The following is a 12730-nucleotide window of genomic DNA, read 5'->3' as shown; positions in this document are numbered from 1 at the left end:
AGGCTGCCGTGGTTCTCGGGAGGGGACTGGCACCCGTTCCCGCACCTGAGGGATCCCAACGCTGATCCCGATTGTCCCCCCGCTCCAGGGAGCAGACCTGACCCGGGGCAGGTGCTGGCACATTGCTGCCTTCTAGGAAATGGTGGGCACGTGGCAGCCCCAGCTCGGGCGAGCGCTGGATGTCTGCCGTGGGCACCGCGCTGCCGCACTCGCCTGGCACTTATGAGCCTTCACATGTGGCAATGAAACATGGGGAAAAAATTAAATCGACCTATTCATCCCATTTTTCTAGAGCACAATTATAAAAAAAAAAAAAAAAAAACAAAAAGAGAAAAGAAACCCTTCAGCCTTCAACCCGGGAGCTATTGTGTGGGAACGGAGCAGGGAAAGGCTCTTGGAGGCACTCGCCAGGCTGGGGGTGGTGCGGGGATGGGAGCGGGCAATGCCCCCCGATCCCTGCCCGGGGAGGGGTGACAGCCCCCCGCCCGTGCTCACCGTGGGAAGGTCGGGGTGCACCCCAAATCTTCGCACCGAGAGGCTGGCGGGACCCACCCCAGGGACAGGCAGCATTAGCCTCGCTGCTGCAACAGGAATCACCGGAATAAGCAGAGCTGGCCTGAAATCGCAGGGAAGTCCCGGAGAGACGTGAGGCTCCGGAGGATCCCACCCCATCCCCAGCCGCCTGGCCAGGGCTCAGCCAGACCCCATCACGCCTACGGCACGGCCGGGCTCCCAGAAGCCTTCCCGCACAAGCCCACGGACATTTTCCACCTCATTTACAGCAAGAGCATTAAAATGCTGTTTTCCAAAAGCACAGCACATTGAAATGCCAGGCCCTGGGTGGAATTTGGCGGGGGCCCGGTGGGAGGACGGCTCTGGCTGCAGCTGAGTGCCGGGAACCCCCCCCCCGAACGCTAGCCCTTGGCACGCTGCGGCTGGCCCCCAAGGGAGGCACCGGGATCTGCGAGGTCACCACCGCCTCCATCCCTCCCGGCACGCTGCAGGCAGGGCAGACGGCGTCGAGCGGAGGCGGCCGGCACAAGGAGCCCCGGATGGGGTCCTGCCCCCGCGCTTGGCTCCCGGCGCCGTCTCCTGCCCGCTGCCAGGCTCCTTTTGTCGGGATGTTATGGCTGCCCCCTCCCACGGCCCCCGCTGGGATTTGCCAGGGCTGGACCGCGGCCCCCGGCGAGCCAGGCTTCCTCCACCAGCGGAAAGCAAACGCCGCGCAAGGCCAGTGTCCCACGGCCTCCGACCATCCCTGCCCAGGCTGGGCCGGCGCCGCGGCAAAAATACAGCACGTGGCCAAGCAGCGCTGGGCGCAGAAGGTGAAGCCGTAGAGCCGGCACTCTCCTCCCAGCTCTCCGTCAACCGGAGCTGGCTGAGGGGCCGTTTTGCCGCAGCCGATGTCCCCTCCGTGCGGTGCCTGGCACCCACCCTGCCCCAAAGCTGCTCTGCTCCCCTCGCAGGAGCGCAGCATCGGGTCCCTGTCAGCTCCGATCCCCCCTTTTCCGCGACACCATGTGCCTGCACTGCTGGGGAGGTTTCTGCTGGTACCCAGCCCCTGCGGCAAACCCATCCCCAGGCACAGCTGGTGTCCACTGCCTGCTCCTGGAGCATCCCTCCTCGCCAAGGGACAGCCAGCTCTGGGGGACACGTCCCATCGGGAGGCTGGCAGGAGCAGGAACATGTCCTGGCCGGCCGGGGAAGGAGACACTGGGGCTGTTCTGCAAGGGCGGCCGGGATGGGAGTCAGGGAGCTGGGGGGAGCCCTGCTCCCACACCCAGCCCTGGAGCTGCCTCTGCGAACATCCTGGCCACGAACATCTTGGCCACGCGCGCCTTGGCGGGGCAGCAGGGCTATTTTGGGAGCTTTCAGCACCACCCAGAGAGGTGTCCGATGCTTTTATTTATAAACTCACTGGCTTCTGCCCAGCTCCAGCCAGCTCGCATGCAGGAAAAAGCCCAACAGAGCCAAGACAAACAGAGCCAGCAGCATCCCCGCATGGTAGGACGTAACGCCGAGCGGGCCAAGGATGCTCCGGCTGAACCGCCCAGCCCTGGGCTGCCCTGTGGGATGGACATGCCTTGGCACCGCAGCCCCGGGGCTGGGCTTCGACAGCACAAGGCTGCACGGCCACCGTGGGTGCACCCACGTGTGCCGGGACGGCCACGGAGCAGGTGGGGCGCTGCCGGCCGGGTTCCACAGGCTGCCCCCAGCGCGGGTCCTGCTGCTCAGTGCCAGGGACCCACGTGCGTGGCACAGAAGTGCCCGTGCCCCGCTCAGGGTTCTGCAGAGCTGCTGTGGGGAACTGCAGAACTGCAGCTGCCGTGGGACCCCAGGGATGCTGCGGGGTGGGGGGAAGTACCTTAAATACCGGCTGGGGCTGGGGCCAGAGCCCTCGTGCCCAAGGGCAGAGAGGGATGCAAACTCCAGCAGCTCCCACCAAGCTGCTGAGCTCAGGTGGCCGGAGGTGAGAGTGAGAGTCCAGCCCCGTCCAAGGGGGCAAGGGGGCTGCCCCACGGATGGCCTCCCCCCTGGCACCGGCTCCAGCCCCCAGCAGCGCGGCAACAATTGGGTTATTGTCAGCGTGCCGCCGGGGACACAAGTGTGACGGGGAATTCAACAAACCCGGCGCTTTCCGCCTGTCCCACTGGCTTTCCCAGCACAGGCTAATCCTGTAAGATGCCCCGTCAGCACAGCCGTGGCCTCGCAGCCTGCAAGGAGGGACAGCGGCTCCGGGCCCCCCGGCCCCACGTCTCCCCCAGGCACCGTCCGGGGGCAAAGGCACTGCGGTAACGCGGCCTCAGCGGCTCCCATTGGGCCCAAGGTGGGCGCAGACAAAGGCACCATGAGCGCCAGCTCCAGCCACTTCAGGGACTCGGCTAATGGGGTCCATTTGCTGGGTAGTTCTTGGAATAACAAATTGTATCATCCAAAAAAGCAAAACCACAAAAGGGGATCGGCTTGCAGCCCGGCTCACAAAAGCCCCTTGTCTGGAGGCCCCCCGCGCCCCCCAATCTCCCGGAGAAAACTCAATTTAACCAAAATAAACAGCGCGCCCAGCCCTGCGCTCTCACGCTCTCTCCAGCAAACCGCGGAGCGACGCGGCTCAACCTGATACCCCAGCTGGCAAACTCCATCTCCCGGCTCACCGCACGCCCGGGGCATCCCCACCAGCCCTGGCTGTTCGGCTGTGCCGTGCCACGCAGTGCCGGAGAGCTGCTGACCTCTCCTTCTCAGGAGCTTCATCTAGCCAGCAAAAATGTACCACCCGAAGCTGGACGGTGCCCGGAGGGCTCTGGGCACGGTGCAGACCCCCTGCCACAGCCCGGCGTGGGCCAACAGCTCACCCTGCATTTTGGAAGCCCCATCGCCTGCTCCCTCCAGGTCAGCAGCAAAAACGCAGAGGGAAAGGGCAGCCCCAGCTCCGGCAGGGCTTGTGCAGGAGCGGGGAAGAGTGAGCCACAGACTTCCCCGCAGTGGGATGAAAGATGAAGCTTGACACCTGCTAAACCCTCTAATCCTCCTCTTGTTCATCACTATCAGCTCTCCAGCAGGCTTGGAGCCCACCAGCCAGGTGCGAGGCAGGGATTTATAGCAAGTGAGCCTTTCTGGAAGTGCCGGTGAGCGCGGCGGGGAGCAATCCCAGCCCGGCGGCGGCACCAGCCAGACGGACCCATCAGCTGCCTCCAGTTCCCAGCTCCCGCGGGCACGTCCCACGCCTGCGCTTGCAGCTGGACACCCGAGGTCACCGGGGAAGCGCGCCCAAGGTCACGAGCGCCTGTTTGCATCCGAAGAGGACACGTTACATGAGATGCCCGCCTGGGTCCTGTCCTGGGAGGCTGCGAGAGGGGGAAATGGCTGAAGGGAGGAGAGTTAAACCCCTTTTCAGTGGGGCTGCGCTCCAGAATAATGGGATTTTGGGGCTGTTCCTCCAATTAGGATTGGAGCCCAGGGAGCAAACCCCATGCCATGCCGAGGGCCCCCCAGCAGCTGGCCCCGCAGGGGTCTTGCCATTGGAAAGGTGCCCCCTGCCATGCCTCCGGCGGTCCAGCAATGAGGTGGACAGAGGTTTGCTTCTCCCACAGCCCTCGTCTTCACACCTTCACATGCAGGGCAGGAGCACCGGCTGCGAGCCCCCATCCAGGAGCACCACCCCGGCCCCCAGCCACTGGTCAGGTACCCCCAACCCCAAAACTCACTTGAATTATTTGCAACCTTTCACCTGAGCAAGTCTGCTTGGGTTTCTGGCCAGGTTTCATCCCTGGACCAGCCGCCACCAGCCAGAGGACTCAAAGGGACGATTCGTGACGCCCTGTCCCACCCGTGCAGGATGCCACAGCGCCGCAGCACACAGGCACTGGGCTGGGAAACAGCCACGCTGGCGTTCACCTGAACTTTGGGATAAACATGCCCAAACTCCCACGTCCCTTGGGAGCGCAGGACGGGATGGGGGTGCTGCCGGAGTCCCATACCCAAGTGCATCCAAGACAGTTACTCCAACATCTCTCTTCTTCCCAGCTGCATGCCCGGAGTAAGCCGAGGCCAGCACAGGTCCGGAGCACAGGCGACCCCGCCGCCACGGCTCATCTGCCGCAGGTAATTTGCTGCCTGCCCGGCAGCGCTTTCGCTGCATTCCTGCCCTAAGTACCACGGATTTGCTGCGCTTTATGAGAAACGAAAAGAATGTTTTAAATGAAATTAATTCTTACGAACCCAAGATTTCATAAAAGCACTGCCTGGGCATGGTTTGGCATGGGCCTGCTCTTGTTCGCTCTATTGGCCTTTCCCTGCGGGGAGGAAAATACAGGGCTTGGTATAAAATAATTACAAACTCATTGTATAGCTCTGCTTATAACTGCTCGGAGGAGCTCTGAGGTCTTGTCCCAGCTCATAGTCTATATTCGGCAATAATATAACACGTGGTCTTTAAGAAACAGCTTCGGGAGAACATGTAATGGAAAAAAGCATTGGCGGACGTGCCGAGCAGCATCAAATGCACCCCGGCCAGAGGAGCGATGCCAGACACCCAAGCATCTCAAACCGGGTCCGTGCCACGTGAGCTGGTGCTTCCTAGCCGGCGCAGTGCGGCACGGTGCAGCATTTGGCAAGGACAAGGTCTGTTTGCAGCACAGACCTTTCCGTGCTGGCGGTGGGAAGGAGCGAGCCGAGGTTCGGGAAGCGGGCACGGAGCCGCTGGTGCCCCATGCGGCCCCACCAGCTTTCTTTGGAAGCAGACAGGGGAATTGATGCGATGCTGCCCAGCTCCCCTATTCATCTTTACTTTAAAAAGCCACTAAATTAAAACCACAAACCCACCCAAGCCCCGAAGCGACTCTCTGCTGTCCTGCCAGCCCCCGCACCAGGGGTTGCTTGGCAGGACGCGGTACTCGCTCGTGGCCGGAGCAGCTCGCAGCTGCCCTGACCTTGTTATTTATGTAACGCAAAGCACTATTTTTGTCTGTTCACGCATCACCCACGAGCCGGCAGCCGAGACCCCCCCAGCGTGACCCTCAGAGGTCTGTGGGCACACAGCAGTCGCTGGGCACCGGGACCCTCGTGCTGCTGTGGCGATGGGGATGCCCCAGTCCCGGTCCCAGTCCCAGCTGCGCCTGAGGTGCCTGGGCACGTCCCCGCATCGCCTACGCTGGCCTGGTTTGTGGTCCGCTCTCGATGCCCGGGCTGCTCACCCCGGGGGGAGCTGCTGTCTCTGCCCGCCTGGCTGCAGTGGGTGGGTTTATCGGCCTGAGCCCTTTGGGGCCCAAAGCATCTGAAATTAAAGGCAAAGAAAAGACAAAAGTATCGCCGCTGTAATCCAAACCCAGGACCTTCGGGGATCTGCCTGTGGGTTGTGAGTGCCAGACTGGCAATATCAGGAAATATGAAGAAATAGCAATAAAAGTAGGCTTGTTCCTCTCCGCTGGCTGGCTGGCTTACAGGACACTGGAGCAGCTGAGAAATACCTTTCTGCAGTCATTGACAATGCATGTTTGAGGCTGAAAATATGCTTCTCTGGCAAAAGCCCACATATTTAACCCCGGTGGGCACCAGCAGCTCACCCCGCGGGTCCAGGAGCAGGGCTCTGAGAAGAGCAGCGGGACTTCACAACCTCCCCGGGCATGCAGGCGCGGTGGGGGACGTTGCTCTCGGTTGCTGACATCGAGCTGCTGAACAGTGAGCAGGATGCAAGGGCGATAAGTGGCAAGTGTTGAAATTAAAGCCACATTGAAAGCAAAGGAACTGTTGCAGCTCCCCTCCGTGCCAAGCATCCCATCGCCTTATCGGTGGTTCCCTGAGAAAGATGGCTGTGTTGTCCTGACATTAAATATTCTCTTTGCAGCAATCTGTATCTCCTCCATCTCACTTGCAGCACCCGAACGCTCCAGCCCTGATGCACACCCTGGATTCACGCTCTCGCCCCTCAGAGCTGAGCCTGGAGCAAAGCCAAAATCTCCAAAGAAAAAATGCAGCCAGAGCTTCCAAGTTTCGTGGTAAAACCACATGATTTTGATGGGAAGCCATAAATCAGCCCCAGGCTCTCTCAGCCTCTGGTAACTTCTTAAAACAAACCTGGGCTGAATTTTAGGACTTGTAATGAAATCTGAAAGCAGGTGAATTGGCCACAGGCTTCAAGCATCACTGCAAGCATTGTGCACAGAGCGGACTCGGCTGCTCCGGACGGCCCTGATCCTTGGCTGAATGGACTCCCTCTTTAAGGGAGACTTAAAGATGGGGCACAACCAAAGCAACTTCCACCTTCGGCAGGTGTCGGGTTCACGTCTCTTTGCCAGAGAGCCCCGAGCACTGCTCCATCCCTGCAGCAGCACAGAGACCTGCCCGGCCCTGGGGGCACCGACACGGCCCCCCGACAGCGGGCGCAGGAAAGGAAACATCCTCGCAATGCAACGGGCAGGACCCGTCTGCCCTGCCCTGCCTGCAGCTTGGGCACGGGGGATTTTGCAGCAGGAGGGGTAAATCCTCGCGTGGCTGTGGCTGCGGACATCAGGGCAGCTATGCGAGGTGGTCTGGCCGCTGGGTCTTGGGTTTCGGTACAAAACAAAGAGAAGGCTCTTATTTGGCTAATGTGCCTCCGAAGAAAGGCCGTATCCTTGTTTGCTCCCACTGTCGCATTGTCTGCGGATAAAGACAGGGGATAGATCTCATCTGATACCAGCAATATCATCTCATCCATCTGGACGGGGCTCTTTACAAGACCCTGCTTTAGAATTTAGATCCCTGGGAACTTGGAAGGCAGCAGTGAAACAAAACCCTCTGCAAGAACAATAAAGAGGCTCTCGGAGATGGCCAGAGAGAACTGCAGGGCAGGCACAGGCAGCGCGCTGAGATCCCAGGGGTCTGGCACTGCTGGGCCGCTCGGGTTTGCAGAAGTCTGCTGGTTTTGGGGAATTCCTGGGGGGACAACCTGCCCGGGGAAGGCAGAGCTTGTGCTGGGAGTGCTGCACTTCAATGCAAGATATAGAGACTCGTTTTTTTGGTGAAAAATACCCAAGCTGGGAAAGCCCTCGCCTCCATCTCTGCATCCACCACAGGTGGACATCGAGATCATTGTCTTCTTCCCTGGCTGCTTCTTGCCAAGCCCTGTCCTAGACAGAGGCGCCTGGAAGAGCCTCTGAGGACAAACATCTCCAGATGGGCCAGCGGGATGGGCTCGGCCCCGGGGAAGGTCGTGGAGATGAGACCCGGCTGCTCTGCAGATTTTGGCTGCAGTTTCTGCCTGCGATCTGCAGCTTTGCTCCGTGAATGCAGCTGACGCCGGGGCCGGGGGCCATAGGAGCGCTCTGCAGCTAATGGGCTGAGGGTACAACAGAAACCCTCACATGGCCACCTTCGGCTCCTTTTTTCTCCCACCTCATTTTTGATAGCACCCATCTCCCACCTGCAGCACCCCGGCCAAGCTCGGGAGCTCTGCAGGGAGGCAGCAGCCAGTGAGAGCCGTGGGGTCCCTGGTGGGATGCTCCTGCGAGGACACAGGGGTACGGGGCAGAAGATGGCCCTGGCGAAGGGACCAGCTCCTGCAGCTCCTCGAGAGCAGCTGAGCGATGCCCGGGGGTGAGCCAGGCTTTGCAGAGCAGAGCATCCCACTGGCCGCCCCGGCCCCTGCACCCCCCGGACCCTGTGCAGATGTTTCCCCAGTGAGCTGCCATCCAGCCAGGACCCTTCACAGCCAGATTGGATCTCATCGCTTTGAAGTTCGCAGCCGATGTGCAGGGTTACGCAGCCAGAGCAGACAGCTCTGGGGAAGAGGCCAGGCGGCCAGGGATGTGACTCAGGAACGGCTCCGGTGACAAGGGGAAAAGGAAAAGCGGTTTATTATGTCTGTGCCGGCGTCCAAGTCGCCACGCAGGGGAAGCAACGTGCGGCTGAGCCCTGACCGGGAGGGGAGAGCCTGGGGGAGCCAGCAGCATTGGGCATCACCCCTGGCTTTGCCTGCCACCCCCGAGAGCTCTGCTCCCACGGGATTGCTGCAGGACACAGCCAGGTTTCCAGCAGCACCCAGTCCCTCTCCCCAAAATGTCCAGCATGGGGAACGCCTTGGTGCAAAGGAGGGAGTGGGTGAGAGTCAATGCCCCCCTCCACCTTTGTTAAGGCAGTTAATTAGCCTCTCTAATTAGCCAGTGACTGAGCGCATGGGGGAGTGGGGAGGCTTGGAGCCCGGCACATCCCCTACAGAGCTGACGGCCTGCACCCCCTCCCACAGGGAAGGGGCTGGGAGGGAGAAACTGGGGGAAGACAAACACAATTCGGTGTCTTTTTATCCCTCCCCCTCCTGAACTATTAGGTTTTATTGTCACAGACATTTTCTTTAGCACAGGGGAATGGAAACTTTGCTCCTTCCTGGGCTGCGGACAAGCTGAAATAGGAGAGAATGACAGAGGCAGTGCATGAGGACGGGCAGGGACCGACCGGCCCCGCACGCCCTCTCCACTGGGGTTAATGCCTTTTGCAGGTGCCGTTGCCCAAATCCCCTCGATCTGCCGTTCCCCCGTCTCACGAGGAGCCCGGCCGCTGCACGGGCGTGGGGCCTGGGGCCCACGGAGGTGGTTTTGTCACTCACATCACAGATCCCCAGAGCAGACAGAACATTAAAACCAGGCTTTTTTATCTCAACCTTCACAGGAAAGGCTGCGCCGCCCGCCAGCAGCCGAGCGCTCGGATGCACCACGCAGCGCCTGTGTCCCGTGATGGATCAGCTCTGAAAACAACACCCTGCTAATCTTCCTCCCCAGCAGCCATAAAACTGTCTTCCCAGTTCCTTCGGAGAGGATTTACAGTGGCTCAAAGCATCCCGGAGCGGCTGGCGGAGGCAAGAGCCCCCCGCGGGTGCTGGCCCCGTACCTGGGGCACATCCTGGCAGTGGGGCGATGCCCCCACACCTCTCAGCCCCCAGCCACTCCACTCGATTTCCCCCCCAAACCAACGCTCCCCAACGGGGACTTGGCAGCCCCCCCCCGAGCAGGTCAGTGCCCCCAGGGCCGTGCCTGACCCCTGGAGCCTCTTGCCGAGGTCCCAGCCTGGCTGCCCCGGGCAGCACCCCCCCAAAAGTCCCAGGAGGGGAAGGGGTTTCTCGGTGCTGAAGCAGGCACAGCCGCCGCAGAGCAGCTGCCGGAGGGACACCGGCTTGTGCCGGACGTGTGAAGCCATCCTGCAGGTCCTGCGAGGCTGGGATGCTCGCACGGCCCGTCCCTTCGCGGGGCCAGCTTATGTCCCCCGTGATGGGGGGCAGATGGGGGACGGGGGGGACAGGGACAGCCTGCCTGTAGCTTCAGTCACAGCCTCGGTGGTCGCCCCACGAGTGGTGAAACGCGAGGGGCAGCATCTCACCCAGCCACAGGCTCACCGAGACACCGCTGCTTTCCAGCCCCGGGGGCTTTCTGGGTGCGTGACCCACAGGGGTCTGAACCCCTGTGGGGCCGAGCGCTGGGGGCTGCCCCGCGACCCCCGGGCACAGCCCGTGTCCGGACCCTCCCAGGGGCTGAGAAAGCACCGAGAAACACTTACAGAGCCAGGCAGTGGGAGCGAGAGGGCTGCCCCCGCACTCCCCCCGCACCGTATCCAAGTGGGAAACTGAAAACCCGACACAAGGCGAGCAGTGCTGAGCCCCTGCCAAGAGCCACGGACAGAAATATCCTTGATTTCACCAAGGTGTGAATAACTTTTGACACTTCTAGGGCTTATTGCCTTAAAAAAAATCCCCCAGCAGTCCCCATTCACACTCCGCAGGACTGTGTTTCATATGAATGGAATATATGAATCACTGTAAAGAATTTAAATGCTTCCCTGTACAAAGAAAAGCTCCCTCTCCGCCTCTGCTATTGCGGCCGGGCTCCGTGCAGCCTAAAACAAAGGCATGGCAGGAGACGGGGACAAATCCCGATCACCAAACCACTGCTTCTGCAGGACAGCTCAGCGGCCAAGGGCAGACCGGGCTGTCGGTTTGAGCCAGCGCAGCTGGGGCAGAGCCGGGCACCCTCCACCACCCACTTCAACCCATAACCAACTCCCCTGGCCACGGCACTTGTGTTTTCCGAAATCCCGACGACCCCCTGACAGCTCCTGGGTTCACGTCTCCGTGTGCCTTTCACGTTTCGGCTCAGCTCCCACCCCTAACCCCCAGTTTTCAGACTGGAACAAGCAAATAAAGAAAATCACTTTATTTCCATTCCTCTGCCCAAACACGCCGGGGCAATCCGCTGCCCCACTGTCGGGGGGGGGGATCAGGACAGCCTGGCTGATGGAAACCGGGCTATTCTGCCTGCAAGAATCTCTCCCTTTTTTTAGCAGTTTGTTTTTTTGCTGCTTTTTTCCCCCCTTGGGCAATAGGGCGAGGAGGAAAAATGTAATTCGAAGCCCGGCGCAGCCTCGCTGGGTTTCCAGCTGTGATGTTTCCCCTGGCATCCCTGCCTCGGCTCTGCGCACGCGGTCGCGTCCCCAGCCCCGGCGGTGCGAGGGAAGCCAAGACGGGGCTCCGGGCACCCGGTTCGTGCTCAGTCCCTCAAAAAGCAGAGGCAGAAAACCCCAGCGTGGCTGGGGCCTGCCCCGGGAGCCCCCCTGTCCCGCCGCCCACCGCGGTGCTGCCCCTGCCCGGGGGAGGCTCGCAGCCGCCGGCCCCGCCGCCAGCTCGGTGTCCTAAATCCGTAGGATCCGGCTCTGAAAGGAGCAGCTTTGTTTCCCAGTGTCCCTCACAGACGGATCAAAACTGCATTTTTACAGAAGCAATAAAAATCCCAGGAATTCACCGGCCTTATGATTTATTAAACATGTTCCTTATAGCAAAGCTGCCCACAGATGAGAAAGTATCTCCGGTGGGTTATTGCCTCGCCTGGGGCGACCGTACAGGGGGGATCTTTCCTGGCTTACTGGGAACGGTCAAAGCCGGGGAACCTGGTAGATCAGGAGCCAATTAACAGCAACGCTCTTAAAAACCCCAAATAAAATAAGCACCTTGTATTTCCCGAGGTGTCTGTGGAAGGAGCCGCGGTGAGCTGCCCTGATCCTGCCGGGACCCGGGACCCGCCGGGGCAGATGTTTGGAGCCGCGGGAGGGGACACCCTCCCGGCGGGGCCACGGCACCGAGCCGCGCCGATGTGCCAGCAGCGGCCATCCCAAAGGTCACGGCACTTTTCCCCCAAAACACTTTTGTTCTCACAAAACGTATTTTGTAACAGCAGAAAGTAAGGTCGGAACGTTAGGGCACGGCTCGGTCTGTCTGGTTCCCGAACCCCGCGAAGCCTCTGGGTACGGTTCATCGGAAAAGGCACGCGATTAAAGTGGGTCAGGGGAAAAAAGAAGGGATGACAAAAGGGAAAAAGAAATAAAGGAAAGCACGCAGGCTAGGACCTCGCCTGGAAAGAGGCGTTTGGAAGCGTCCTCGCAGTATTCCTCTCTGCATGGGGAAAAGTAATCAGAATTACAGGGACTCGTGACCGAGACATTCGAGAGATTTTTTTTTTCCTCCCGTCCGAGCCCGGCGCGACCGGCGGGGGACGCCCAGGTGAGCGCGGGGAACCGGGGACCCGGGGGACCCGGGGGAACCGGGGGAGCGGAGCCCTTACCTGGGCGGAGCGCGGCTCGGGCGGGCGCGGGCTGCCGCCGGCGGGGAGCGGGCGAGACGGGCCGGGCCGGACCGGGACAGGACGGGCCGGGACGGGCCGGGCCGGGCACCCCCGCCGCGGGGCGGAGCGGGCGGGCGGGCCGGGCCGGTGCGGGGCGGAGCGGAGCGCTGCGGGGCGGTGCGGAGCGGAGCCGAGCCGGGAGATGCGGGGAGATGCGGAGCGGAGCGGAGCGGGCAGCGCGGGGCCGGGCCGGGCTGGGCTGGGCTGGGCTGGGCTGGGCTGCGATTTCTTCCTTTTCCCTCTTTTTTTTTTCCTTTCTTTTTTTTTTTTTTTTTTCCCTCCCCCCCCGCCCCGGAGGTGGCAGCCCGGCAGCGCTTCTCCGGTTCCCCGTCGCAGGAGGGAGACTGCGCGCAAAATAAATCAGGAAAAGTGCGGGCACCCCCTCCCGCCCCCCCCCGCCCCGGCCCCCGGCACACCGGCGGGGTGGGAGCAGAGGGCACTGGGCCCCTTCCCCACCAGCCCAGGGGGTGGGCATGGGGCCCACGGGCACGGCACACACCCCCCCGGACCCGCTCTGCCCTCGCCTGGTGCAGGGATGCCCGGTGCCCTGGGGATGCTGATGGCAGCAATAGCAGCCACGGGGGTGGGAAAAGAGC

General features: G+C 61.5%; 1 protein-coding gene across 1 annotated transcript in view; it reads right to left on the bottom strand.

The window, feature by feature from the left end:
- COL8A2 (collagen type VIII alpha 2 chain) overlaps positions 1 to 12482 on the bottom strand; it is a 35001-nt gene extending 22519 nt beyond the window's left edge. The window contains exon 1 of the mRNA XM_069802882.1: positions 12075 to 12482. The gene's annotated coding sequence lies outside the window, so the exon portion shown is untranslated. The remainder of the gene's footprint in view (positions 1 to 12074) is intronic.
- Positions 12483 to 12730: the final 248 nt, after the last annotated feature.

This window comes from Haliaeetus albicilla, chromosome 16 (assembly GCF_947461875.1).
Source record: "Haliaeetus albicilla chromosome 16, bHalAlb1.1, whole genome shotgun sequence".
NCBI lineage: Eukaryota > Metazoa > Chordata > Aves > Accipitriformes > Accipitridae > Haliaeetus > Haliaeetus albicilla.
The sequence above is the reverse complement of the archived record's forward strand: the minus strand, read 5'-3'. Positions and strand labels throughout refer to the sequence as shown.